This window comes from Nycticebus coucang, chromosome 9 (assembly GCF_027406575.1).
Source record: "Nycticebus coucang isolate mNycCou1 chromosome 9, mNycCou1.pri, whole genome shotgun sequence".
Classification (NCBI taxonomy): Eukaryota; Metazoa; Chordata; class Mammalia; order Primates; family Lorisidae; genus Nycticebus; species Nycticebus coucang.
The window spans coordinates 37,505,314-37,530,300 of record NC_069788.1 but is presented as its reverse complement, the minus strand read 5'-3'; the positions used below and the strand labels follow the sequence as shown (position 1 = coordinate 37,530,300).

At 47.8% G+C, this 24,987-nt stretch overlaps 1 protein-coding gene across 2 annotated transcripts in view; it reads right to left on the bottom strand.

Moving 5' to 3' along the window:
- CCND3 (cyclin D3) overlaps window positions 1-24,987 on the bottom strand; it is a 109,814-nt gene extending 84,827 nt beyond the window's left edge. The window contains exon 1 of one of the 2 annotated variants that reach the window (XM_053601991.1): window positions 24,739-24,987. The gene's annotated coding sequence lies outside the window, so the exon portion shown is untranslated. The remainder of the gene's footprint in view (window positions 1-24,738) is intronic. The other variant, XM_053601993.1, reaches the window with a different exon arrangement.

Genomic DNA, 24,987 nt, shown 5'->3' with positions numbered 1-24,987 from the left:
CGGGCATTGTGGCGGGTGCCTGTAGTCCCAGCTACTTGGGAGGCTGAGGAAAGAGGATCACTTGAGCCTAAGAGTTTGACGTTGCGGTGAGCTATGATGACACCACAGCACTCTACCCAAGGAGACAGAGTGAGACTCTATCTCAAAAAAAAAAAAAAAAAAAAAAAGTTATAACCAGAGACTTGGAGGAACCTAACCCTATACTGCCCCTAAGACAAATGGGTCGGTACTCACTGACAGTGTCCACAGTGACTGTATAGATTAGAACAGAACTATTGAAAATAATGAGTATTGGCTGCATTTAAATATTATAATAACAAGGGCAGCTTTATCTCTGGGTACCTATGGATGTCAGTCTTCATCTCCTCATGTGCTATCTATTGATTATCTCCTAAGTACAAAATCCAACACTAAAAGCCCCAAATACAAGATGCAGGCAGGTTCCTGGCTGTCTCTTACCATCTTAACTACAGAGGTAGGGGCATGTGATTCTGAAGATTTTGCTTATTTATTTGGCCTAGATCTTTGAGTTTATATACCAGCATTGGGGTCTAAAATATTTGCCAATGTTTTCATCATAATGGCAAACTCTAGTATCATAAAAACAGCCTGATGCTGTTAGCAGGCACAAACCCTTCTAACAATTTATATAATCCTCCTGTAAGGTAGAAACTACTGTTATCCCCATTTTACAGATAAAGGCACTGAAGCCCAGAGAGGCAGAGTGGTAAAGGACTCACCCAGCTCACAGGGCTGGTGCGTGGCAGAGACAGAGGGGTTTATGCCATCAACTGTGACATGAAAGGAGACTGCATCTTGTAAGGATCTCAGTCCTCCCTCAGCAATGAGGAGGGTCAGGTCTCTGCTTAGCTGTGCCTCTGGCATCATTCAGTACCAACAGACCATGAAGTGATACTGGGAGGCTGGGGCCACTCTAAAGTGTAGACAGGGCTCAGAGCCTGTAGCTCATGCAGCTAAGGCGTCAGCCACATACATCGGAGCTGGCGGGTTCGAATACAGCCTGGGCCCACCAAACAACAATGACAACTAAAACCAAAAAATAGCTGGGCGTTGTGGTGGGTACCTGTAGTCCCAGCTACTTGGGAGGCTGAGGCAAGAGGATCGCTTAAGCCCAAGAGTTTGAGGTTGCTGTGAGCAGTGATGTCACGGCACTCTACCCAAGGCAACAGCTTGAGACTGTGTAAAAAAAAAAAATAATTAATTAATTAATTAATCCAATAAAGTATAGACAGGAGGCGAGCAGGGCCTGAAGGAGTCCTTGCCTCGGGGAGTAAAGCAAGGGTCCTGCGAGAGAGGCCAATGCACACAGGCAGACAGACGGTCTGGGATGTGCTGAGAGAAGACAGACAGAGCCTGGGCAGCTCTCCAAGGAGGCGAGTCCAGAGAAAAGCCTCGGAGACCAAATGTCTCACAGAGAAGTGTCCCCACACTCTTCCCTTTCCTGTGTCTCCCTCTCTGGAGCAAAGCAGTACAGTCAGTGAATAGGGGCCGTGGATAATGAGGAAGGTGGTCCCATCTAAAGTGGAACACCGGAGGGACACCGGGGTTGAAAGGGGGAGAGAGGACACTTCCCCTCAGCTCCCATGAGAGGTCTCAAACCTCACTAACTGAGAAAGAGCAGAGTCCACGACTGTTGTGAGCAAGAAGTGAAAGTGTAACTCCAATGGCTGCTCCGCCACCCTCCCCACCGTCCTCCCCAGCAGGGCAGACATCCGGCTCTGAGGCAGGTGCCCATCACACGTGCTCCTGGGCTCCTTTTGGGCTTCTCGAGTTTTGAGTCATGGGTGGCTCTGTGAGAGCAGTGATGTCCTGGTCTCTCCAGGGAGTCAGGGAGGGAAGGGCCTGTGGCTGTGTTTTGAGACAGCGTCTCACTCTGTCACCCTGGGCAGGCTACTGGGGGGGTCATAGCTCACAGCAACCTCAAACTCTCGGGCTCAGGCATTTCCTCTTCCACCATACTGAGAGCAGCACCAGCCTGTCCAGGACAGGGACCTCACAACACCGAGTGGGTGAGTGAACTAATGAATCGGTGCTGGACGCAGCGGACAGCCTGACAGCGCTGAGCCTCATGGAGATCCCATTTCCAGAGAAAAAGAACTTCTCCCTTAAGTTTAACAAATCCTGACTTCCCTGCCTCAACCCTGCTCACATTACATTTGACCTTCTCAACAAGCTCTCTGAGGTGTGGGGACATGACCCTCCTCTACCCCATCAGAGGATAGCAGAGCCTCCTAAAAGGGGTACGTGTGGGGCTCCTGGGTGAACCTCACCCTGATCCTATAGTGTTCCTGGGACCAGGGCTCCATACAACCCCCAAGGGGCCTCTGACCAGGCAGAGCAAGGGAGAATCAAATCTTCTGCCTTTGACCAGGGAAGAGGGAGTCCAGGTTGAAGGCATTAGCTAAGAGGGTTCTGTCTCCTCTGCTCTAGGTATCCCCCAAAGAGCAGTGCATCTACACACATTCTCCTCCTAGTTTCCCCACAGGAAAGCCATCCTCACCCACAAACATGGGCTCCCCAGTCCATCTAGATCCCCTGGCAAAGACTGTTAACTAACCCCCCCCCCAACCACCACATACATTTCCCTTTCTTGCATCTTTTTTCCCCCCCTTTTTTGAGACAGAGTCTCACTCTGTTGCTCAGGCTACAGTGCGGTGGAATCATAGCTCACAGCCACCTCAAACTCTTGGACTCAAGTGACCCTCTTGCCTCAGCCTCCCAAGTAGCTGGGACTACAGGTACCTGCCACCATGCCTTGCTAATTTTCTACTGTTAGTAAAAGCAGGGTTTTTGTTGTTGTGGGGGGGGTTTTGAGACAGAGTCCCACTTTGTTACCTTCAGTAAAGTTCTGGGGCATCACAGCTCTTGCCTTAGTCTCTAAAGTAGCTGGGACTACAGACACTTGCCACATCACCTGGCTATTTTTAGAAACTATTTTTGCTCAGGTTGGTCTTGAACTCCTGAGGTCAGGTGATTCACCTGGCTTGGTCTCCCAGAGTGCTAGGATTACAGATGTGAGCCACTGCACCCAGCCTGTTGTTGTTTTGAGATAGTATCTCACTCTGTTGCCCTGGGTAGACTGCTGGGGGGTCATAGTTCACAGCAACCTCAAACTCTTGGGCTCAAGCAATCCTTTTGCTTCAGTCTCCTGAGTAGCTAGCACTGCAGATGGTTGCCACAACACCTGGCTAGTTTTTCTATCTTTTTTTTTTTTTTTTAGTAGAGATGAGGTCTTGCTCTTACTCAGGTTGGCCTCAAACTCCTGAGCTCAAGCAATCCATCCATCTCAGCCTCCCACAGTGTTAGGTCTACAGGTGTGAGCCACCATCCCGTCCTTTCTTGTACTTTTTGTACTGGAAGCCCCAGTATGTAAGTTTCCCAATTCCCTGGCAGCTAAGTGTAGCAGGTGTCCAACTGCTGACTAAAGGTACAAATGATCTGGCAATTTTTAGTCATGTCCTGAAAAGGCAGGGCAATGCTTCCTTTCTCTCCCCACTGGCTGGATGACGGACCAAGTAGATATGGTTATGTGCCATCTTCCACACCCGAAGGTGGTGGAGCAGCATTCTTGGGGGTGGGGTGGGTGGTCTTGGGTTCTTAACACTGTCAAGGCATCAGATTACTCATGAAAATTTCTTTTTCTTTTTTTTTTCCAAGAGTCTCACTTTGTTGCCCTGGGTGAGTGCTGTAGCATTATCATAGCTCACAGCCACCTCAAACTCTTGGGCTCAAGTGATCCTCGTGCCTCAATCTCTTGAATAGCTAGCTAGTTTTTCTATTTTTAGTATTTGAGACAGTGTCTCACTCTGTTGTCCTGGGTAGGCTGCTGAGGGGCTCATAGCTCACAGCAACTTCAAACTTTTGGGCTCAAGCAATCCTTTTGCCTCAGTCCCCTGAGTAGCTGGAACTACAGATGGCTGCCACAACACCCGGCCACCCATTAGTAGACATGCGGTCTCACTCATGGTAAAGCTGGTTTCAAACGTCTAAGTTCAGGCAATCCACCTGCCTTGGCCTCCCAGAGTGCTAGGATTACAGGCATGATTCATTTCTATTTTGTTAAGCCACTCATTTTAGGGTCTCTGTTATAGCAGCCTAATCTCCCCTAATACCTATCCTAGTCCATTTGTGGGTGCCAAGGTGTTGATGGGTAAAAGTGTGTGTGAGGGGCCTTCCTCCTTATCCCTGTCCTCAGCCCTTCTCGTCTCTCCCCTCCACCTCCAGCAGGCCTGCCTCCCAAGTATCCAAGAATGCTTTCCAGGTGGATAAAATGCTCCCATCCCTTACCCCAGTTAATGCCAAATTGAGGCTGGAAGAGGATATCCCCTTTACTGTACACAATTGATTCTTTCCTGAAATCGACCATTTCTCAAATCGTTTATCTCCTTTTTGAGAAAAGACTCTTTTTTTTTTTTTGGCCGGGGCTGGGTTTGAACCCACCACCTCTGGCATATGGGACCGGCGTCCTACTCCTTGAGCCACAGGCGCCGCCCGAGAAAAGACTCTTCTATGCTCAGGGGACTGCTGCATTTTGTCAGGCCAGTCCTGTCCTGTGTGGAAAGTGGTGAGGAGGGGCAGAAAATGGGTGGGCTTCTCATCTTAGCCCAAATCTCCTCTCCACTGCTCACCAGCTATGTAACCCTAGACAAATCTCTTTGCCTCTCTAAGCCTCCATTTCTTTCTTTACAAAATGGGGGTAACTGTTTACATTCAGTGGGGGTGTCAAGAATCATGTTTCCATAAGCACACAGAAAATCAGTCTTATTACTTTCATAGCAACTCATCAGAAACAGTAGGTATCAAGTGCAAGGTTGGCAGTGGGGAACATAGTGTGAGGCCCAGAGGAGATCCCTGGGCAGTCACAGCTGCCTCTGCCCTAAGTTCCCAGCTAAGCCTACAGTGTCTGTAGGCTTTATTTCTCTTCCACAAATTAGAAGAGCAAGAGTTGCCTTGCACCACAAAGTAAATACACAAACTCCAAAGATAGCTGATGAGCAAAATAAAAGGTCTGTGCCTACTTTTCATGATTATCTAATGCCACAGATAAGCAAAACTGGTCTTCAAGTTGGACACCCCAGACAGGTTTCCAGAGAAAATTCAGGACGTAATCACCATATGTGTAACAAAATTCCTAGCAGGCCTAGAACACAGTAGGTACTCCTTAAATTATGGCTATTACTACTACGAAGATAAGCAAGGGAGCACGAAGGACACAGCTGGACAAGAGACCCGATGACTTCCCGGTGAAGTATGACCAGCAAGGGAGAAAGAGTTGGGGAGAGGAAACTGTGGCCATAAAGAGGAAGAGAGAGGCAGAGCTGGAGGTGACATCAGAGGAGAGGGAGAAGAGGGTTCAGTAAAGCCCACGCTGGGCAAGAGGGTGGAGGCACAGCTGTGCCTCCCAGCTGCTTCCAGGTCCACAATTCTTGTGCCCATCTGATTTGTCTCTGTCCCATTGCTTCCAGAGGCTCGGCCATCCTCACCAGCACGGTCACTGTTGCTACCCTGTCAGCTGCTGTTGCTTGCCCCATCTTCCTTCCTGCCCAGGGTATGGCAGAAGGCAGCATGGGAAAGCAGCTGCCCTCCCTAGCAACCTCTCTGCCCCTGGAGGTTGGAGCTGCAGGGAAAGCTGGGTAAGAGCTCAGGCTCTGGAGACAGGCTGGGTTCTGTTCCCAGCTCCAGCACTATGAGCCGAGTGGCCTCAGCAAGTTAGGCGGTTCGTCCAGAGCTTCAATTTCTTGTCTGCACAACAGGAATAACAGTGCTGTTGGGAAGGAAGAGCATTTATGCCAGTGGTTCTCAACCTGTGGGTCACGACCCCTTTGTAACAATGAAAATACATTGGGCATTAGGAAGGTTGAGACCCAATGATGTATGCGAAGCATCTAGCACGGTATCTGGCATACAGCAAGCATTCAACACGCTGTTATAAGGCTGGCTTCATGGGCCTGTGACTTGTGTAGTCACACAGGGTCCCCTACTCGGAAGGGCCCTACTGTTGGTTTAATGTTCTGTCATTACCATCATTAAACAAATGAAATTCTCAGTAATTTTTGAACACGGAGCCCTGCAAGTGATGTAGCTGGTCCTGGCTATTATTAGCAAACATTTACTGAGTCTGCTGGGTGGGTGTCAGGGGATACCTGTACAAGGAAAGACATGGCCAGCATTTGTTGGAGATATGGGACATTAGAATCCCTTGGGGGCCTCGAGGGAGTGATTTAAGCACAGCAATGTGGTATCAGGCCAGGCTGGCTAAGAGGGTAGTGAGACTGCCATACACGCTCTCTCTCACTGAGCTCTGGGGATGGGTGGGGCACCCTCCCTCAGACAGTGAGGACAGTGGGCAGCCTCCCTATTTCAACCATCGTCCCACCAAGTGCAAAGGTGCCCAACAGAGCAAACACCCAGCCATCTGCCCCTGGATTTGATCCTCTGTGCACCTAGGACATAGGCCATGTATAAGTTCATGAATATACATATTTTAAGAAAGGAAAAAAACTGTATTAAAATTATAATACTCAAGACTCAGCACCCATAGCACAGTTGGTTATGGTGCCGGCCACATGCACTGAGGTTGCCAGGTTTGAACAGGGCCCAGGCCAGCTAAACAATGAAAACTGCAACAAAAAAATAGCCGGGTGTCGTGGCAGGCACCTATAGTCCCAGCTACTTGGGAGGCTGAGGCAAGAGACTCCCTTAAGCCCAAGAGTTTGAGGTTGCTGTGAGCTGTGATGCCATAGCACTCTACTGAGGGCAACATGGTGAGACTGTGTCTCAAAAAAAAAAAATTATAATACTCAACATATACTGTTAATGTTTGTTATCTTGTATATTGTATCTTGGATCTCTTATGATTGCATAATTCAAACATGACTTGAGGATTATAGTTTTAATACAGTTTTTTCCCTTTCTTAAAATGTGCATACCTTTCTTTTACATCCTCTGTATATACAAATTTGCTGTATTAGAAAACAAAACAAAATTTTTAAAATATAAGAATGTATAAGCTCAGGGCCTGTAGCTCAGCGGCTAGGGTGCCAACCACATACGCCGAAGGTGGCGAGTTCAAGCCCAAGGTGGGCCTGCCAAACAGCAATGACAACTACAACCAAAAAAAAAAGCCAGGCATTGTGGCAGGCGCCTGTAGTCCCAGCTACTTGGGAGGCTGAGGCGAGAGAATCGCTTAAGCCCAAGAGTTGGAGGTTGCTGTGAGCTGTGACGCCATAGCACTCTACCAAGGGCAACATAGTGAGACTCTGTCTCAAAAAAAAAAAAAAACAAAAGAATGTATAATAATACACTTTATTATTCATCAGAGCCATGATGTCACCAAAAGTCATGTATCCTCTAGAAAACTATTCAAGGGAATGAGTGAAAAAGTCAAATAATGACTTTATTGTTTTTGAGACAGAGTCTTACTTTGTCACCCTTGGTAGAGTGCTCTGGTGTCACAGGTCACAGCAACCTCAAACTCTTGGACTCAAGCGATTCTCTTACCTTAGCCTCCTGATTAGCTGGGACTACATGTGCCCACCACAACGCCTGGCTATTTTTTAAGACGGGGTCTTGATCTTGCTCAAGTTGGTCTTGAACCCATGAACTCAAGCAATCAACTTGCCTCAGCCTCCCAGAATGCTAGAATTACAGGCATGAGCCACGGCCCCTGTCCAAGATATAGGGGTTCCCTGAAGCTGGGGGTACCTAAGACACTGTGATGAGGCACGACCTGGCAGAGCTGCCCATAAACCACCTCAGGAGGTACACCTTGTACCTACAATCTTTCTCCTGGGGGTCTTCTAGACAGCAGGGCTCACTCAGAGTGAAGGCTAATGTTTGCAGACCCAGTTTCCAGGATCACGGCACACCCTTCTCCCCATGCCCTAGGCTTCTCCACACTTGCTACCAAGGCCTGGCCTTCTTCATATCCAGGCTTTCCTGGAGTGGCCCAGGGGAGAGTGTGAGGGTGGCCCAGTCTAGCAGGTGAAGCCTGGCCCTGGAAGAGGCTCCTCTCCATCGCCTCCGGCCACCTGTCCTGAATATTCACTCCTTGCAAACAGCTGGAGAGCAGCCGCAGAGCCTCTGGTTAAGAGGGGAGGGTGTGGGAAGGCCAGTCTAAGGGAGCTAAGCCCCGGCCAGAGGGAGGGGAGGCCCTTGAAGCTGACGGGGATGCTGAGTGTGCAAAAATGGGTGGGACACAGGAAGGCACTTGGGAGAAGTGGGAATTGGGGGTGGGATCAGAGGATGGAATGTGAGCTCATTCTCCTGGGGGCACAGCTGTTTATTTAGATCTCCCTTGTCAGCTGTTGCATATTCCTTATCTCAGGGCTCAATCCAGACTCCACCTCCTTCTCTGTTGCTGGGCTGGGGAGGCAGACACCCTGGACAGTCCTGCTTCCTGCTCTGCCACCTCAGTTCCCTGTGCTCCAAGCTGCTAAAAAGGACAAAAGGAAAGCAGTCCCCCAGAAGAAATGCTTGCTCTACTGCAGACCTACTCAGTGCCCATCCACTGGTAACTGGGGCTTGAAAATGAGTCATCTACCCCCTCACCTGTCTTCACCCACCCCCAACTGCCATGCTAACCTGAGCTGGTCAGCCCAGGGTTGCCTGGATATTCTACAGTGTTATTGGTGGTACAGGACCTGCAGGGCTGGCAAACATTGCGGGCTTAGTCGGGAACTTAGGGCAGAGGTGGCTGTAACTGCCCAGGGGTCTCCTCGGGGCCCCACACTGTGCTCCCCACTGCCAACTTTGTACTTGGCACCTACTGTCACTGATGAGATGCTGTGAAAATAATAAGAGAGATTTTCTATATGCTTCTGGAAACATGACTCATGACAGGTTCTGTTTTACATGTTATTTCAGAACTGGAACATTTCAAAAAAGGGGAAAAAGTACTAGAAAAAAAAATCTCCCTTAGTTCTACTACCTCAAAAAACAACTGTTAACATTCTCTGCACGTATGTGCATGTACAATGTATAGTTGCAAATATAGCTACAATTTTGCAACCTGACTTTTTTCTCTTAACACCACCATTATAAGTAATTTTCACATTACCACCTATTTTTGCAACTGACATTTTCAATGGCATCTAATATTCCATTCAATAGATGTACTAACATTTACTTAACCATGCCATATTGTGAGCCATTTCAGTTGTTCCAAATTTTTGTCATTGTACCTAATGCTTAAGTGAAAATCATTTTTTCTACATTTTGAATTTTTAATTAGGATGGGACCTAGAAAGTAGCAGTACCAAGGCAGGAGGCTGGGATGTTTTGGAGGCATTTGATATCAATACTTATGGCCAGGCCCAGCACCTGTGGCTCAGGTGGCTGAGGTGCCAGCCACATACACCTAAGCTGGCGGGTTCGAATCCAGCCCGGGCCCAGCAAACAACAATGACGGCTGCAACCAAAAAATAGCCAGGCATTGTGGCAGGCGCCTGTAGTCCAGCTACTTGGGAGGTGGAGGCAGGAGACTCGCTTGAGCCCAGGAGTTGGAGGTTGCTGTGAGCTGTGATGCTATGGCACTCTACCCAGGGTGGCCACTTGAGGCTCTGTCTCAAAAAAAAAAAAAAAAAAAAAACTTATGGCCAACTGCTTTCTGAACGTAGAATCTAGCGCAGGAGCAGGCCAGGAGCAGGGGATGTGCGTGTCCCATGCCATGCGGGATCCCACTCACTGTTAGAGATCTTTTTATGTGCCAGTGTCATGTTATGTTCTGTAAATTTATTCTTGTTTTTTTTTTTTTTTTTTTGGCTACTCAATGTCCAGTCCCTTCTCCAACACTTCCTTTTTGGGCAATTTCCTCTCCCCTACTGCAAATCCAGGAGCGAGGCTGCCTGACCTGCACCTCAGAGTTGATCCATTTCCACCACGCTCAGCCAGGCAGAGAGGACTGTCAGCTGCTCTCATCTTCCTGTAGGTCCCTCTTTCCAGCCCTCAAGCCCTTTTCCCATTTTTCCCCATTCCAAGACTATTTTCTAGCCTTCCCAATGAGCCGATGAGTTCCCAACCTTCTTCCACTACATTCCCTTTGCCTTCTACTGGCTAGTCCATTTCTGCTGCTAACAGAACCTTGAGAATACTGATCTCTCCCCAATTTACTGCTTTTCAAATTGCCAAGTCAGTATGCTTTAATGGCCCATGAAGTCATGAAGCTAATCATGACCTAGTCACAAATGTGGTTCCCAGAATATAATGAAAGCTCAGTCCCTGGAGTATGCCTCTGAACGTGATTCCTAATAGTGAATGGAATCATCTCACAATGGGCTATGTTGAACAGCAAATAACTTGCCTTGTTAGAACACATATTTCTCTCCCTGAACGTGGCTCCAAGTTTTGAAAACAAGACAACACAGTAGAATAAAAAAAGAAAGCATTAAAAATACATCATCTGTAGCCAGGGTAAATATTGATTAGTGAGGCTTGGTGTGTATTAATATATACAGATACATGTGTTCATATATAGGTGAGTAAAATGGGTTAAAATAAAAAACATTTCTAGTCTTGAAAAATATTACCCTAGGGCAGCGTCTGTGGCTCAAAGGGGTGGGGCACTGGTCCCATAAGTCAGAGGTGGCGGGTTCAAACCCAGCCCTGGCCAAAAAAAAAAAAAAAAAAAAAGAAAGAAAAATATTACCCTAATTGGACTTCAGTTACTTCAGAATAAATGACAGAGCAATGTCTTAGAGATGTTTTTATTATTTCTCCCTAAATCTTTAGTACCTAGGAAAATATACTTCCCTGCCAAGAGAATGGTATATTTTAAGGTTCACCCACTATTTCCACTTACTCGTAGCCTGACACCTTCCTCTATCCTTTAATGATGCTTAGTGATAATAGACATCTTTTCCTCCTAGTTTTAGAATCTCTGTTAATGGAACCAACCTTCTGCCAGTCACCCAGGCTGAACAATTCAGGGGCTGTCCTTGAGTCCTCTCATTTGTGTGCTTCCTGAGCACACAGCCTGCCAGGAGAGAAGGAATGCAAGCGGCAAACTACAACATGGGGTGACATACCTCACTGGGGAAGTACGCACAGTGCCTCACGGGGGAAGGGCAGAGGAGTCTCTTTCCTACCAAATCATTATTGCTAAGTTCTGCTGATACGACCTTTAAAATATTTTGCCAAACCACCCCCTTGTTTCCATTTCCACTGGCGTCGCCCTAGTTTCAATCCTTACGTTTTGTATAGACTCTCTTTTGCCAATCGATATTCTACTACTGCCCTAGAAATCATCTTAAACACAGATGATGTCACCTCCTTGCTGAAAAGCCTTCAATGGTCCCCCACTACCTACTAAAGTCCAAGCTCACCAACCTGTGACTAAGACCTGATTTCAGCTTCTTCATCACTCCAAATGTCCTTCCCAGCTGTCTGTCCTGCTAGACCAGCTGTCCTCTAGATCACTTCACAAGGTCTTCTCTTTTCCAATGACATATCTGTCTGAGGCCAGATTTTTCTTCATATACATCAACCAAAACAAGGTAGTGTAACAGATTGAAGGAGAAGCAGATGTGATAATCTAGCTGTCTTCTAATAAGTCGGGCATTAAAGAAATTTACAAAAATGAGGCCATACTTCTCATTAATTGTTTTTGTTTTGGAAAATACCATTACCATTTTACTTTTAAAAATATGATACTTACTTGCGCAGTGCCCGTAGCTTAGTGGCTAGGGCGCCGGCCACATACACCGGGGATGGCAGGTTTGAACCCAGCCAGGGCCTGCTAAACAACAACTACAACAAAAAAATAGCTGGGCTTTGTGGCAGGTGCCTGCAGTCCCAGCTACTTGGGAGGCTGAGGCAAGAGAATCACTTGAGCCCAAGAGCTTGAGGTTGCTGTGAGCTATGATGCCACGGCATACTACAGAGGGGGGACAAAGCGAGACTCTGTCTCAATAGTAAGAAAAAAAGGTGTAAAATGTTCCTGAGACTAGAAACTACCTAACATGTCAGTTGAAACAAACCCTGGGCCTCTAAAATCCCCAATCCCCACCATTCTTTGTCTGAGCTCATGTTTTACCTTCCTGTCCCAGTGTTTCTGGATTTTTTTTTTAACTATTAGAAAAGCAAGAAGTGGTCATATAAGAATAATTATTGGGGCCGGGTGTGGTGGCTCAGGCCTGTAATCCTAGCACTCTGGGAGGCTGAGGGGGGTGGATAGCTTGAGCTCACAGGTTTAAGACCAGCCTGAGCAAAAAGCGAGACCCCCATTTCTACTAAAAATAGAAAAACAGAGGCAAGAGGATCGCTTGAGCCCAAGAGTTGGAGGTTGCTGTGAACTATGACGCCATGGCACTCTACCCAGGGTGACAGCTTGAGACTCTGTCTCAAAAAAAAAGAATAATTATTGGCTGGGCACGGTGGCTCACACCTGTAATCCTAGCACTCTGGGAGGCTAAGGTGGGTGGATTGCTTGAGCTCAGGAGTTCAAGACAAGCCTGAGCAAAAGCAAGACCCCATCTCTAATAAAAACAGAAAAACTGAGGCAAGAGGATCACTTGAGCCCAAAGGGTGCTGTGAGCTATGATGCCATGGCACTCTACCCAGGGGGTCAGCTTGAGACTCTATCTCTCTCTCTCTTTTTTTTTTTTAAAAACAAAGTCTCACTCTGTTGCCCTCAGTAGAGTGATGTGGCATCACAGCTCACGGCAACCTCAAACTCTTGGGCTTAAGTGATTCTCCTGTCTCAGCCTCCTAAGTAGCTGGGACTACAGGCGCCTGCCACAATGCCCGGCTATTTTTTTGTTGCAGTTGTCATTGTTGTTTAGCTGGCCTGAGCTGGGTTTGAACCCGCAAGCCTTGGTGTATGTACTGAGCTACGGGTGCTACCCTTGAGACTCTATCTTAAAAAAAAAATTACTGGGCAGCGCCTGTGGCTCAAGGAGTAGGGCACCGGTCCCATATGCCAGAGGTGGCAGGTTCAAACCTAGCCCCGGCCAAAAACCACAAAAAAAAAAAAAAAAAAAAAAAATTACTGTTCTAGAAATAGTGATTATAGAAATAGCCACTAGTTATTCTAGAAATAATCAGTAATACTATAGACAAAGAATAAAAAGCCTGATACTTGCTATAGAAATAATAGAAAAAATGATTATTTCTATAATATGGCTTTTGGCAAAAAACTCAGAACATTCAGAATAGTAAAAAGATACAAAATTAATCACCATTTAAAGTTGTTCCTGAATACTTTCTCTTCAAATCCCCTCCTCTTTTGTCTCCTCAAATATGATACTTACATTAACATGCAATCATTTCCTACTATGAAAAGAATAAATACATATCTTAGTCGGCAGAAAAAATTCCTGGTTAACACAACCAAGAGTAACTGCTCCTTCATTCAGATTCCCACAGCACTGTCATTCAGCTCTTTCCTGAGGCCCAGCTAGCCCATAAAGGCATGCATACTGGCCAGGCACGGAGGCTCATGCCTATAATCCTAGTACTCTGGGAGGCTGAGTCAGGTGGAACTCCTTTGCTCAGGAGTTCGAGACCAGGCTGAGCACAGCAAGACCCTGTCTCTATTAAAAATAGAAAAACTAGTCAGACATTGTAGTGGGTGCCTGTAGTTCCAGCTACTTGGGAGGCTGAGGCAAGAGGATCTTTTGAGCCCCAGAGTTTGAGGTTGCTGTGAGCTATGATACCAGAGCACTCTACTGGGGCAAGAAAGTTAAGACTATCCAAAAAAAAAAGCATTGGCTGGTCGCCTGTAGCGGCACCAGCCACATGGACTGAGGCTGGCGGGTTTGAGCCTGGCCCAAGCCACCTAACCAATAATGACAACAGCAACAAAAAAAAATAGGTGGGCATTGTGGCGGGTGCCTGTAGTCCCAACTACTTGGGAAGATGAGGCAAGAGAATCTCTTACGCCCAAGTTTGAGGTTGCTGTGAGTTGTGACACCACGGTACTCTATGGAGGGGCAACATGGTATGACTCTGTCTTAAAAAAAAAAAAAACAGGTGGCGCCTGTGGCTCAGTGAGTAGGGCACCGACCCCATATACCGAGGGTGGCGGGTTCAAACCCAGCCCCGGCCAAACTGCAACAAAAAAATAGCCGGGTGTTGTGGCGGGCGCCTGTAGTCCCAGCTGCTGGGGAGGCTGAGGCAGGAGAATCGCTGAAGCCCAAGAGCTAGAGGTTGCTGTGAGTCCTGTGACATCATGGCACTCTACTGAAGGCGGTAAAGTGAGACTCTGTCTCTACAAAAAAATAAAAATAAAAAAAACAGCATGCATACTGAATTACTAAATGTGCACATTTAACTGTCACTAATTAAGTTCTATCTACTAGAAGAGACACCACCGAAGAACAGAAATCTATATACTGTTTATACAATGTGATCCCTTAACCTTAGCTCAACATAATGTTTAATCAAAGACCAGCTATCCGTTCCAGTGAAAACTGGCCATGCTGGAGATTCTTAGCGATAAGACAAAATGCTCAAACCATGTATCCTCTGTTTTATGAGTTTAAAGAGAGTTTTGGGTTTTTTTTTTTTTATTGTTAAATCATAGCTGTGTACATTGGTTTTTTTTTTTTAAGAGACAGTCTCACTTTGTTGCCCTAGGGTAAAGTGCTACAGCATCCCAGCTCACAGCAATCTCCAGTTCTTGGGCTTAGGTGATTCTCTTGCCTCAGTCTCCTGAGTAGCTGGGACTCCAGGTGCCTGCCACAACTCCTTGCTATTTTTTTTGTTGCAGTTTGGCCGGGGCCAGGTTTGAACCCACCACCCTCTATATATGGCACTGCCCAAGACTTTTTTTTTTTAAACAGAGTCTCACTTTGTTGCCCTCTGTAGAGTAAAGTGGCATCATAGCTCACAGCAATCTCAAATTTTTTTTTTCTTGCAGTTTTTGGCCACGGCCAGGTTAGAACCTGCCACCTCTGGTATATGGGGCCAGCACCACCCTACCCCTTGAGCCACAGGCACTGCCCAGCAATCTCAAACTCTTAGGCTCAAGTGATTCTCTTGCCTCAGCCTCCACAGTAGCTGAGACTACAGGCTCCCGCCACAACACCTGGCTATTTTTAGAGATGGGTCTTGCTCTTGCTCAGTCTGGTCTTGAACTTGTGAGCTCAGGCAGACCACCTGCCTCGGCCTCCCAGAGTGCTAGTATTACAGGAGTGAGCCACTGTGCCCGGCTGACCTATGCAGTCTTGTCCTCTAGGCAGAGTATGTGGCACCTACTCTGGGCAGGGCTACTGCCCGCTTCTGGGTGGAAGCCTCAGGCCTTACCTGAAGGCTAAGATCACAGATCCAGCACTAGAACCCAGCTTAATCACCAGTCCCACAGTTGTGCCCTTAACCACTGCCCTGATGCCATACCCCTCCCAAAGCCTGACTCTTAGGGGAGAATAAGGAAAGGAAAACCAGCATTGGAGGGGAAGCTGGAGGCAAAGCCTGTTCGCACCATTACCACAGCTGGGGTGGCTGTGGTCTGGATGATTCACCTAGGGCTCCCTAGATAGGTCAGGGCCCAGCCTCACCTAACAGAGCTCATATTTACCACCACCCACTCTGCTTCCTGGGTTGTGTGTGACATCTGATCTGCCTGATGCTGCCGAGTTGGGCTGTCTTTGCTCCTTCCATTCTATCTTCCTTGACTTAGTGGAAAATCCTGAAGCTTGGCCTGAGGAATCCAGGATGCTCTGGGCTCACCTGGGGGTGCTCACACCAACACCATCACACCTCCCAAATACAAGCATGCCACACAGAGGCAGTCCGAGACTGTGTACAAGAAAGTGTCTCAACAGGAAGCCTGGTGTCATCTCACACTATCCCTGGTTATGTGTGTGAAAAGTCTGATTCGGGTCAGAGTTCTTTCACCCACCAGGCTCTTGGTCTGTATGACCTTGGGCAAGTAACTTAACCTCTGTGCCTGTTTCTTCATCTGTAAAGTTAAGTACACCTCATAAGATTCTTGTGAGGAACAAATAAGAAATGAGTTAATAAATACCTACACTTACTATAAATTGACTGACTTACAAATAGTATTTACTATATGGAGGCACTCAGAACAGTCCTTGGCACATGGAAGTATTGTGCGAAAGATAGGCTGTCGTTAGCCCAACTTTTTCAGTGCCATGTGTGTCTGGGAACAAATGAGGGTTCAGAGAAAATCCACGAAATAGATTCCCACAAGAAACACCACAAACAACTCCAAGAACCTGTGTCGGAGGAAAGGCAGGGAAGAAGCATAGGGGAAGTAAGATTTTCTGAGAGGCCAAGCACACAGCCCGCGGTAATCCTAGCACTCTGGGAGGCGGAAGTGGGACGATTACTTGAGGCCAGGAGTTTGAGACCAAGCTGAGCAAGAGTAAGACCCCCATCTCTACAAAAAATGGAAAAGTTTGCTGAGTGCAGTGGCACACCCCTGTAGTCACAGCTACTTGGGAGGCTGAGGCATGAGGATCGTTTGAGCCAGGAGTTTAAGGTTGCAGGCTGTTACGATGATGCCACTGTACTCTAGCCAGTGGGAAAGAACAAGGCTCTGTATTTTTTTTTATTGTTATCGTTGTTTTTTTGAGACAGAGTCTCACTCCCAAAGTGCTAGGATTTATAGGTGTGAAAGACTGAAGACTCTTTTTTTTGGGGTGGGGTGGGGACAGAGTCTCACTATGTCACCCTTGGTAGAATGCTGTGGCATCACAGCTCACAGCAACCTCCAACTCTTGGGCATAAGCAATTCTCTTGCCTCAGCCTCCCAAGTAGCTGGGACTACAGGTGCCCTCCACACTACAGGTGCCCGTCACAATGCCTGGCTATTGTTGGTTGCAGTTGTCATTGTTGTTTAGCAGGTCCAGGCTGGGCTTGAACCCGCCAGCCCTGGTATATGTGTATTTTACTGAGCTACAGGCACCAAGCCCAAAGACATATCTATCTTAAAAAAAAAGAAAGAAAGAAAAAAGACTTTCTGAGAACCACCTAGGAGACACCAAGTTCAAGCCCAGTGTTTATAGAGAGTTTTGAGTTAGAACTCAAGAAATTGGTCACAAGCAGAAAAAGACTGTTTTCTTGGAGATGAAAAGATATGAGAGAGAAACTCAGTGGGTCCTAGAGGTAGAAGTCAAATTAACTCAAATGCAGGACAGGTACCAGCTGACTGGGAAGGGGAGAAGAAGCCTAGATAAACTAGAATGTTCTACACTGTGACCTACATTGAGCCACCCAGCGCATCTGAGAGTTTGTAACCCCAAAATCCTTTTTCACTGTGATGAAAATAGATTCCATATTTGAAGAGTCTCCAAGTTTGTGGTTATGTAGGAGATACTGCTTAGGGAAAAGGGGATGGTTCCAGGAGGAAAGAGAAAAGCAGCCTTGAACGACAGGGGCCTGCTGCCAGGAGGAAACATCTCCTCCCCCATACCCAAGACAGCTTTGCCACATCCATCCAGAGAGAATAAACTCTCCTCTGGGCCTTGTTCATAGCTGATTCCACAGCACACCACATAGTGAGCTTACCAAAGATTCTTTGAATAACAGATGCCTTCCTGTGGACAGGGAGAGGGGCCCTCTGTGCCCCATTCCCCATCCCTCTGGCCAGTCCCTCCTCCAGCTGGAGCCCAAGTTAGAGTTTAAGGTCTACATCTGTCTGAGGCCCCTGTTCCAGCTTCCTTTCCCAGAACTCAGGGAACCCAGGGGAGGGAGCAGGGAGGAGCAGCAGAAAGAGAAGAGAGCTAGAGTCGAAAAAGCTGGGGCCAGAACTGGGAGTTTCTGGGACAGTCCCAACTTCAAGTATTCTGTCCAACTATCTAATCACAGGCCAGAACTTGTAGGCTGACTTTTGTTTTAGAAAACATGGGGAAAGACACCAGGGCTGCCTCTCAGGATTTGGTGACCCCATGCCCACCCCAAGAAACGCAGTCTAGGAGATGATTATGCCAGTGGCGGTGGCAGCTATCACTCATAAGGACTTACGGCCTGCCCATCACTCAGCAGGGCTTTGTATGCATTATATCCTGAGACTAGTAAAGTATGGGCTCTGAAGCCTTGATCCATAGGGTTGCTATGAGGGTGTAAAAAGATGATGTTTGTCATACAGCAGGCATTCAACTAATATTGGTTATTGTTTTTGTTTTAGAGACAAGATGGAGTGCAGTGGCACAATCATAGCTCAATGCAACCTTAAACTCCTGGGCTCAAGCAATCCTGCTTTAGCCTCCTGAGTAGCTGGGACAATAGGTCTGCACTATCACACTCAGCTAATTTTTTAATTTTTATTTTTATTGCAGAGATGGAGTCTAACTATTTTGTCCAGGCTGTTCTATGTGTATGTGTGTGTCTGTGTGTGTGTCAAAGTCTTACTATGTTGCCCTCAGTAGAGTGCTGTAATGTCACAGCTCATAGCAACTTCCAACTCCTGGGCTTAAGCGATTCTCTTGCCTCAGCCTCCCAAGTAGCTGGGACTACATGTGCCGATCACAATGTCCGGCTACTTTTTTTTGGTGTAGTCGTCATTGTTGTTCAGCAGGCCTGGGCCAGGTTGAACCCACCTGCCTCAGTGTAGGTGGCTGGTGCCCTAACCACTGAACTACAGGTGCCGAGCCTGCCCAGGCTGTTCTTGAACTCTTGGCCTCAAACAGCCCTCCCACCTGAACCTACCAAAGTGCTGGGATTACGGATGTGAGCCATCACATCTGGCCTAATATTATCTACTATTAGTCTTCACAAGGCCCTGGCAAGGTAGGCCCTATAGTTATGCCACTTCACAGATGTAGAAACTATTTCACACAACCAGAAAGGAGCTGAGCTAGAATGCAAAGCAGGGTGGTCTGCCTACAGAGCACAGGCTCTCTTGGTCACTCCATGAGAGACAGCACAGATTAGAGGTTACGTGCACAAACTTTATAGCCAAATGGCCCAATCAGACTGCCAGCTCAGCCACAGAGTATTCACAGGTATGTGAATGAAAGTAAGCTGCTTAATCTGCCTTGGTTTGATCACCTGTAAAATGGGTGCCCTGCCTCATAAAGTTGTTGGGGAGATATATGCATTACTAGGGGCTTGGAAATACCTACTGGGCCTACTCTCCACGTTGCCCTCTGGCTACATGGTTTGTAACTGAATTCTCTGTCTTTGCTAGTCTGGGTCCTGCCTCTGTACTCCTAGACCCCCAGCAGCTCTGTGCCTTTCTAAGGATCCAGGACAGCAGCAATCAGATCTTGACCAACAAATGAGGTACAAGCAACCCTCTCCTCCCCCTTCTTTCAACCCTCTCCTCCCCCATCTTCTCAGATGTTTCTGAGACAACATCTCAGCCTCTGCTCCTTCACCTTAGGAGTGGCTATCCTGGGGGAATTTCACCCAGAGTAGGAAATCTAGTCAGACCACTGAGGGCAAATGGTTTCAGAGAGGTGGGGCTTTCAAGGCCCCTTCCAGGTGATGGCATGGGTGTCAAGCCTTTTGAAGGGTACAAAAGTCCATGCTACATTAGGTACCCTGTTGTGCTCACAGGGCCACTGGCCTTGGGTCCTTCTGTCTCAAGGGCAAAAAAATGGTCAGGAAGGGGAAAGAGAAGTGGGAGGGATCCCTGAGCTGGAAAGGAAGCCTGCGCAGTGGTGGAGGCCTGCACATTCTGTCCTGAGCCTGAAGGAGGCCAAAGAGCACATTTTATGGGGACTCTGCTGGGTCAAAAGCAGCTCTCTGGGCCCCAATGTGTAAACAGCTGGGATGGGGTTGGGCCAGAGGCCCCAGGAAACCAGTTGGTGCCTGAAGGACCAAATGGCACTTTTTACCAATTCAGCCAACACTAGAGTGACATCCTGGGCAACAGCCCCACCTGGTGGACACATAGGACTACCACGGACCAGGGAGGGGGGGGAGCCAAGGCAAGCCAGTGAATAATCACAATAGGGCTTTAGAGGCAGAGGGGCTTTGAGGTCTTCTTGCTGGTAAAAGCCCCCGTTGCAGCATATGCTGTAGGATCCCATAGAGGGAACTCGTTTCACCATTCAGGGACTAGGCAGTTATGTGTTAGAAAGTTCTTATGCTTTTTAGAAATCTACCTCCACCAGCACCCCCACCCCTTAACCCACGGCTTCTCAGGCAACCTTTCGAATATCTGCATACAGCTATAAATCCCTCCTCAACCTTCTTCTCATTTGCTTCAAGCTTCCAGAGTCTGACCTCAACCTTTCACCCAGAGCATCTTTTTTTCATTTGGCTACCTTTTTTAAAATAGGTTAACTTCGAAGGAATTCCTTCCAATTCTATCTCCTCCCCCACACTAGAAAGGCATTTAAAAGATACCTGTAGATCTCAACCTCCCTACCATTCTGGGTTTGATTTTTTTTTTTAATTTTAGAGACAGAATCTCACTTTATCGCCCTCAGTAGAGTGCTGTGACATCACAGCTCACAGCAACCTCCACCTCCTGGGCTTAAGCCATTCTCTTGCCTCAGCCTCCCGAGTAGCTGGGAGTACAGGCGCCCACCACAACACCTGGCTATTTATTGTTGCAGCTTGGCTGGGGCCAGGTACAAACACACCACCCTCGGTATATGGGGCCGGTGTCCTACCCACTGAGCCACAGGTGCCGCTCCCATTCTGGGTTTGACATGTTGGGAAAATCAATGCTCAGGTGACAAGTGAGTTAATGAAGAAGTAAAAAGCACAGACTTTGAAATCACATAGAGCCTTGTTCAAATCTGGGCTGTGCCACTTACTAGCCTGGGTCGCCTTGGACAACCTTCTTAGCCTTTCTGGGACTCAGTTTCCTCATCTGTAAATTGGAGATAAAGATATTTACAGCTTGATGGCTTGGCGCCTGTAGCTCAGCGGCTAGGGCAACAGCCACACACACCTGGTGAGTTCGAACCCAGCCCAGGCCTGTTAAACAACAGTGACAATTGTAACAGAAAAAATAGCCTGGCATTGTGGTGGGCGCCTGTGGTCCCAGCTACTTGGGAGGCTAAGGCAAGAGAATCACTTAAGCCCAAGAGTTTGAGGTTGCTGTGAGCTGTGATGATGCCACTGCCATCTAGCCTGGACTACAGAGTGAGACCCTGTCTAAAAAAAAAGATATTTACAGCTTGGAGTTGTGGTGAATAAATATATATATAGAGAGAGAGACAAGGTCTCAAGCTGTCACCCTCAGTAGAACATTGTGGCATCCAGCTCACAGCAACCTCAGACTCTTGGGCTTAAGTGATTCTCTTGCCTCAGCCTCCCAAGTACGGGCATCTGCCATAGCACCCGTTATTTTTTTGTTGTTGTTGCAGTTGTCATTGTTGTTTAGCCGACCTGGGCCGGGCTCGAACCCGCCACCCTCAATATATGTGGCTCGAACCCGCTACCCTCAATATATGTGGCCAGTGCCCTACATGGTGAATAAATATTAATTGTAACAGTGTAAGTGAAACATTTAAGGGCTCCTGGCAACATCCTTCATCTCCTAAGTGGCCATTAAAGCCACATTCCTCTGCGTTTAAAGGTCGAGTGCTTTGGGGAAGAGAAAGGTGAGGGGGCAGAAAGAAAGAGAAAAGCAGACTTTCTGTAATTAGCCTTTTTCAACCTGCACAAATCCCAGGTGAAAGTCAACAAATAGGTAGCCAGTCCCAATCCCACACCGAGGTGGCCACCGGCAGTAACCAGGCAGGCCTTGACAGCTCTTTGAAATGGAGAGGATTTAAAATTTAAATGTCTTTGTGGGCAAGATAAACACACCTACTGCTCAGCAGGGAAAGGGAAACTTGGCAGCAGCCCCAGAACTTCCCCCACCCCAACCCCTCCTTAAACTTCCTCTTGTGGTTTCTCTAGAGAACAACCTGTTCTCCACAGCCCAGCAAGGCCTGGGGCAGGGGGCCCAGGCGGGGGGTGCCCAGTGCTCCACTGCACCCACCCTATAAACCAGCTAGTGAAGAGGTTATGCACTTGGCAGAGGAGCGGCTGGTGGTTTATGTAGTCTTGAACTTCACATCCTGCTTACCTGTTACCTGGTTGCCTTTCCCCTAACACATACCGCTCTCAAAGACAGTGCACAAGTGGTTTGACTGTAGGCAGAGAGAGACACCTGTGGAGGGCCCTTGTGAGAAACTTAAAGAGTTTCAGAAAGGTACAGAAAAATGGAGTCCGCAGAAACTGCCCTGTAGCCTGGCCTGCCTTATGGCCATCGTCCCAGCCCGCCTGGAGGGATTCGGTCAGATACACAGATGCAGCTTTGGAAGTAGTAGCGGTGGGAGTGAGAGGTGATAAGTAAACATTTCAAGATCTCACCCACTCCTTGAACATCCTTACTCAGCTACCAAGCTGGGATATTCCTCTTGGAATCTAGAGTATGAGAGTCTCTGCTATTAGATTTCCAATAAAAGAGATATCTTGATTTTCCATATCCCTAGATTCCAGCATAGCTCATCCATGTTGAGAAATTCTTATCTCTAACCTTGGTTCATTCCTCTTTGGTTATTTACGTTCCTCCTTCCTCTTGTGAGTATTATACAGGGGAACACACACACACACACAGCCATCAGGAAAGGATACCAACTCTGTGCAGTACCTACAAAACGGTCGCTGGCACGTAGAGGCTCACTGTGAATAGTACCAGACTGCAGCTCACATTCCTCTGTATCACCCAAGATGCAGGACCATGGACTACCTTAAGAAAACTCCGAAGTCCCAGGTACACATTCTATGTGGCTGGTCAAGGAGGCAGGTGGTTAAGAACAGGGCCTCCCTGGCTCGGTGACCATAGCGCAGTGGTTATGGCACCAGAAACATACACCAAGGGTGGTGAGTTCCAATCTGGCCCAGGCCAGCTAAACAACAATGACATCTGCAACAAAAAATAGTGTTGTGGCGGGCGCCTGTAGTCCCAGCTACTTGGGAGACTGAGGCAAGAGAATTGCTTAAACCCAAGAGTTGGAGGTTGCTATAAACTGTGACACCATGGCACTCTACCAAAGGCAACATAATGAGACTCTGTCTCAAAAAGAAAAAGAACAGGGCCTCCCAAATCAAATGACCTGGGTTTAAATTCCAGCTCTCATCATTTCTTGTGTCCTCTTTAGAAAGATGACTTACCTGCTACGCATTTCCTCTTCTATAAAATGGACTATTAGGAGGATTAAATTTATCTCCAAACCACTTAGAAGAGTACCTGGCAGTACTAGATAATTGTTAGCTAGTATTCTGAGCCTTTGCAGGAAGGGAAACAGGAAGGAGAAGGTGCTTTGGGACCATGGAGATGGTGATCTCAATGATAGACATAGACTAGGACCCTGCTGAAATTATCAGAGGGGGTGGAAGCTCTAATTTGATACCCCCAACATATAGCCTGTGCAGACAGAATGCAGGCACAACAAATAGTGAATGTATCCATAAGTTGTTGGGCCAGTCATTTCCCAAAGAAACCCAGAAATTAAAAGAGCAGAAGAATTTGCAGGGAAGCAATGAGAGATCTGCTTCTCTACCCATGTCTGCTCCCAGAGAGACTGAAGTGGTGGTGGCAGAAGGCAAGGACTTATCAGAAGAAACAGCCTGAGTCTAGGGATGGTAGTGGGTGCCCAGGATTCTGTGGACTGCTGCCTCACCCCCAGGTGGACCCTCCCAGGTGCACCCAGCTGAGAATTTCTGGGTTCTTGGGAACCAGACCAGAAAATTGCCTTCCCTGGCCAGGCGCAGTGGCTCACACCTGTAATCCCAGCACTTGGGAGGCCGAGGTGGGTGGACTGCCTGAGCTCACAGGTTTGAAACCGGCCTGAGCAAAAGTGAGACCCCCCCAATCTCTAAAAAATAGCCAGGTGTTGTGGTAGGCGCCTGTAGTCCCAGCTACTTGGGAGGCTAAGGCAAGAGGATCACTTGAACCCAAGAGTTTGAGGTTGCTGTGAGCTAAGATGCCACATCACTCTACCAAGGGTGACCAAGTGAGATTCTGTCTTGAAAAAAAGAAAAGAAAATCGCCTTCCCTGAATTCATATTGTTCATTCCCATCTCTAATTGTTTCTGGGTCTCCACTATATCCCAATGCCCAGCACCATAGTCAGAGTTCAGTGGAATAAGTACCTCCAAAGACTCCCCACCAACTTCTCTGCGTGGTTATTCATCCTTTAGCATCCAACCCAAATATTTTCTCTCTGAAGCCTTTCCAGGCACTACAACCCCAGCACTTGGCACCTTATCTGTTGTTTTGCCACCCACATTAGCTATGGATGTATAATTTCATCACACCCTCAGCATCCCATACAATGCCGGGCATAAAGTAGGTGCAAATGATGTAATCAATGCAAATGAATGAATGAATACTCCCTTGGTAACAGCAACCAAATCATTCAGTTATTCCTCTTGTTTACACTTGAAGAGATACAGATGAGGCTAAGACCATCATCTGTGTACCTATCAGACACCACTGAGGAACACCGAGGGGTCCCTCCATTTAGCCCTTTCCCGTCCTAGGGCACTAGTCAGAGCATCCACAGGCTCCTTACGCACACTAGTCTGCCCTCCTACTCGCTTCCCACCCTATCTCGAAGGTATGAAGAACAGGAACAGCCTAGTAAAGCCTCTGGGCTTCCAGATCAGCTTGGGGTCTGGAATGTGAGGAGGTGTGCACAAATAAAGGGCTCAGTGCCTTTGGGGATTTCTGTGCCCTTCACTCAGAGGGAGCCAACAGGGAAGTGATGAGGGCGCGGCGACCCCCTCAAGTTACCCATCTCCGATCTCCCACCCAGGTTCTCCAGCCTGACCTCCCACCTATCCTGGCTTCTTTGAGCCTACCTCCTCGGTAGGTGAGCCCCCGGAGCACCAACTGTGGCTGCAGACGCTCTCTCCCGCCGCCTCTGGCTTCTGACTTTGCGGAATAGGGGTGGTCGCAATCCCCACCCCCGCAGAGGGGAGTGCATCCCTCCCTCTAGGGTTCAAACATAACCGGTTTCCGCCCCCGTGGGCTCGGCTTGTTTACAAAGTCGCGCGGCGCCGCGCCTCCGATCCAGAGTTTAAAGCGAGCAGGAAGTGGGGAAGAGGGGG